This window comes from Nicotiana tabacum, chromosome 19 (assembly GCF_000715075.1).
Source record: "Nicotiana tabacum cultivar K326 chromosome 19, ASM71507v2, whole genome shotgun sequence".
Taxonomy (NCBI): domain Eukaryota; kingdom Viridiplantae; phylum Streptophyta; class Magnoliopsida; order Solanales; family Solanaceae; genus Nicotiana; species Nicotiana tabacum.
The window spans coordinates 104433809-104438840 of NC_134098.1; the positions used below are offsets into that span (position 1 = coordinate 104433809).

General features: G+C 33.2%; 1 long non-coding RNA gene across 1 annotated transcript; it reads left to right on the plus strand.

The window, feature by feature from the left end:
- Positions 1 to 1026: 1026 nt before the first annotated feature.
- Positions 1027 to 4618, plus strand: LOC107826457 (uncharacterized). Its single transcript, XR_001657282.2, has 2 exons — positions 1027 to 1661; positions 1787 to 4618. It is a non-coding gene; the product is annotated as an uncharacterized LOC107826457 (long non-coding RNA).
- The last annotated feature ends 414 nt before the right edge of the window (positions 4619 to 5032 follow it).

The following is a 5032-nucleotide window of genomic DNA, read 5'->3' on the forward strand; positions in this document are numbered from 1 at the left end:
CTCTTTCAGAGTTATTATATTTTTCCTGATTAATTAGTATTCCAGACATATGCTGTATTTTATTTTAACTCCCTAGTAAATGCTCATACACTTGTGACACCGGGTTTTGGGAATGGTTGTAAATTGTTTAGAAATTTAGTTGCTAAAAATATTTATCATTTACTCTATGAGTTTTATCTTTATTATTTCATTGAAGAAATTTTTGATTTCAAAAATACTAAAATGAGTAATTAAACTAAGTGTGTATTTTGACAGTGATGTCCGGCGCCATCAAGACCTTAAAAGGACTTTGGGTCGCGACAAATTTGAAATTTTTTGGTGGGTGAGTACCATATCTAATATGCGAGATATACTAATTAAAGGAGGCCCCAATCTGCAGATTCGTCCACATATTTATGCAGCTGAAGTTTTGTTGAAGTTATCTTGCTCTTTTTGCTTGCTGCTCTGTCAGAAATGATACAGTTTTGTTGAAGTTATCTTGCTCATTTTGCGTGCTCCTTTATCAGCTACCAAAACTGTTTTCTTTTATAAATTTTGGCACATCGCAGTTCACTATATTAGCAAAAGAAGATCTACTGTTCCTTTCACAAAGGAAAGGGAAATTTAGGTTAGAAACTTACTGATCCTCTATTTTGATGCTTTTGTCTTCCTTCAGCAGCAAATCTTGTTCGTATTGGTTGTAATTTTTCCAACAAAGTTTTAACGATTGACTACTATCTTGAATTAACATATTTATATTTACATGTCAATTCGCTTATCTAAGTGTTCATGTTTCAAAGTTATTTGGTGACTAATTGTATTCTATTTTTGGCAGAACCTTATTAATACTGTCGACCTTTAATCCATAACTGCTGAAAGAAACGGGATACCAGGTTGAGTGAGAGACGCGCAAGCTACATGAAACTTTCGCCGATGGTGCAACTATTGTTAAAAAGGCGGCACTACATCAGCGTAGGATTCGATCTTGGTAGATGCAGTGCCGTTTTTTTAACACTGGTTATGCTGTCAAAAAAATATTCTTACTACTGGCTCAACCCTTTTATTACTTGTTGTCGGGACTTCAGTGTTTACTGGAATTACCTGTCTCTGCAATATTATAAAGCTTGCTACGCTCCGAAGAGACGACAATCCTGTTCTGGGAGTCTCAAACTTGCATCAGTTTGCCTCTATTCCTCATACTTTCAAGTTACTCACCCTTTACCTAAAGTTGTTTCATAAATTGAGTCACTCAAAGTACTGAATTTTGCAGGTAGTTATATATTTCAGTGGTCAAATCCCTTCTGAATTTGGTTCGTTCAAGAATCTTGATTTTATTCACTTAGCTGGAAATTCACTAAGTGGTAAAATTCCACCAGAATAATCGATGCTGAAAACAGTTACTCATGTGGAAATTGGTTATAACACATATGAAGGAAACATACCTTAACATTCAAGATTATTCGTATTCTTTCTTCTTTAAGGTTTGTCTTGATTTGACTGCTCAATTTTGTTTAACAGTTTAGACTCGATTTATTTTTATAATTTGTATAATATTTGTGTGTTTGTCCGAAGCTAAATTTTCAGAGAGGAGCTAAAGGTCAAAGAGTTTCAAGGCATTTGATGATAACTTATGATGGGGTAAAGCCGTAAAGGTTATGTCCAGTGGACTGCCTTTATCTCAGGTTTGTTAAGAAAGTAAATTATTTTCTTTAATTCTCTTACGATCAAGGTTTGTCAGCTGTGATTATAATCATATTTATTGGTTTGCTATAAATATTTGTTGAAATTTTACCTTATTCAAATGAAGGGCAAGGTTTAGGTGGACTGATTTGGTCATCTTCTTGCAACATCGGTAACGTCGTCCTTTTACTCCGTCAAGGTAATTGCATGGACTTAAAATGTTTTCCCTGCTATGTTGTGTCTGTTACTTTGACATTGGCTTCCTCATGAATTTATCTTGAATAGTAGTTCATTCTATGATTTGATTCTAATATTCTAAAATACAGTCTTTCGAAAACAGTCTCTTTGCCTTCTTGAAGGTAGGGGTAAAGTCTGCGTACATACTACCCTCCCCAGACCCCATTTGCGAGATTACACCTGGTCTGTTGTTGTTGCTGCTTCTAAAATACATATTTGCGTGTGTTGGTATAAATGTGATAATGAACTATTATTGAAATATTGTATACTTCTCTGCCAGTTGAAGTATGTCAACAGGCAAGCGGTAATCCATAGCATTGTCACAAATATCTGTGTTTATCGTCTTCTTAATTAGACAATATCATGCTTCTTGCTGTATAGAAACTAACTTTTACTTATTTGCCTTTCACAGCATGTCTTGCTAAACAAAGAATTACAACCATACCTTATGTCGCAGTTCGTATTAACCTTTGTTCTTAAAGGTATTCTGATTGCATTAGAACTTCTGATTGATGCACTTAGTAATATTATGAATTAAAATGTTTAACACATTAGATTTCACGTATTTCATAAGTACATCAATAGCAAATCGAGGATACAAGGTTGTTTTCCAAACTGTCATTTAAGCGCTTCTTTTTCAGCCATACCATTTAACTATTGTGGTAGATTTAATCGTTTGTTTCTTTTTCCTGCTATATTATATTGTTTTAATTGTTTACCTTGATAATTTGTGTGTGTTTACATGTTAGAAAAGTAGAAATTGCTCTTGTATTTCTATTTATTGATCCTTATAGAGTGAAATTGAACCAGAAAATCATTTAGTAGTCGACTGTCCTTTTTCCTACCCATTGTAGGTTGTTCACCTGGAATGACTACTTACTTTGAAGATACTGAGTTTTTGATTACAAGGATGACTTAAAATTGTGATTTTAATGAATAGGTAAAGTTGTATTTGTCTATTGAGGCAGCAGATACTTTGGCTTGATTCTATGAATGGATTAATGTTTCTCTTTGCTTAAACCTTCAAATATCGAACACTTTGTGTCTTAAGATAAAGTTATGATGGTTTACGTTTTTCACTATGAATGAGTTTGAGTAAAGTTATACAATAAAATATCTGTTAGGATAGGGAACTCGAGTAGTGCGAAATTTAGCCAAACAATGTTATAATGACAATAACAAAGACAATGCAAGTTGATAATAACGGCAATTAAAGCATATAAAGAAGACACAAATTTAACGTGGTTCGGTCAAAGTGACCTACGTCCACAAGCGGAGATGAACAATTTCACTATACCAACAAGAGTACAAAATTAGAGTAAATACTCTAATTAATCCCAAATACCCTAAGAGAATAACCTCATAAGATCACTCCAAATAAAGGGTTCACACAAGTGCTTCCCAACACTCAACTCTCATACAAAACATTCTTAATAAAGGGGGAAAGGAAGAAACAAGAAACGAAGACTCAAGTCTTGTTGGTGTGTTTAAAATGAACTAATGTCATTTCCTTTTACAGACAAAAAAGTCTTGGCCTCTTAGTTGTAAAAGAAAAGATACAACTAGTGTATATGATATCCACCACACAATGCAATATTTTTGGATCCCAAAGAATATTGTCAACAAAATCTAACACTTTGTAAATATGTTTATGCTTTTGTGAGATAGACTCCAATAGTTAAAATATTGGCTATATTACAGTATCCTTGACCATTTAACTTAAGATAAGTTGAATATTACAGTTCTTTCTAATTACAGTATAAGTAATACCGAACATTTTCCTGCAAATGATTTCTCTTAGCCCATTAAAAATGAATTAAAAGTAGTTTACTGAATTCTTTAGGTTCCATAACTTTACTGAATCTAGGACAAGTTAGCCATTCAAACTTGCCAATAATTTCAATACTTAAGACTGAGTTAAAATAGAAAGATAAAGGTCCTTGTGACAAATTAAGCGAAATGACATTTTTCACATATATTATCTGCCAAAAAGCAGTACAGATCAAAAGAGCAAAAAGTAACATTGTAATAGAACGGGAAATGAATAATTGTATCTTTCATGGATTTGAGATTGTACATATATTTCTAAATTAGCAGCCCAAATTCTAATCTTATAGTAATCACTAGCCTTAATAGTTTATACAACACACTAAATAGGACTAGCAATTTATTACTTAGTTGTGAAGCCTTCCAAATCAATCTATAACAGTCTAAAGATAAAACCATCCAATAAGAATATTGTATTTTGTTCTGCATTATGCTCCAGATTTTTAGTTCCTTCTTAGTTAGATTCTCTATCCCATTTTCAAAGCGTGTGTCTCTTGTTCTTCACTGATCACTTTAGAAGCTGATTATGAGCTAACTCCAATATGTCTATTGTCTTTCTTGAATGGAGTTGTGACTAAGAATTTTTATAGTTGCTGGATTGAGTTTTCTATCTCTGAATATGTAGTGCTTCTTCTCGTGAAGAAGTGCATCTCTTAAAATTCATTTGGGTTGTTTGGGCCTGAAGCTAATGAGGAGCCACAACTCACAAGCTGATGAAAGGGAAGAATAGATGTAGCTGTCGAAAATCTTATAATACCACCTGGAATGATCTTCTACAGTGACCCCTGAAATCTTGATCAATAACATCTTGTTACATGTTTTTTTTGCATAAGATAAAACTTTGAAATGAACTTCTGTAAATTTTTCAAAATGGCTGCTTTTTTTTCCTTCTTCACATAGTTATTGCTACTATATTCTTTATCTTTGTCGATTACCCTTTTCTCTTTTTGAATGAGCATTCTTTGTTCAACAGACACAGCTGCAATCTTATATGGTAAGAAAGACAATGTTGTGTTAAAGGTACGCCAATGCCAATAAAAGCTACAATGATATATCCCAGCGGCGGCTCAAGCACATGCGGGGCCTAAAACCAAAATTTAATATGAGACCTAAATTTTTAAAAGAAATTTTTGAAGCTTATATTTCAACTTATTAATTTTTTTTATAGGAGCTACAGGCCAACCTCATTGTGATAAAGTAATTAATTTTTTTTTATAGGAGCTACGGTCCCCTTGGTATCAGAGCCCGGGGAAGTAAGGATTGTTATTCTTGTTTTTTAACATACTCTTATGTGGTACTGATAGATCAA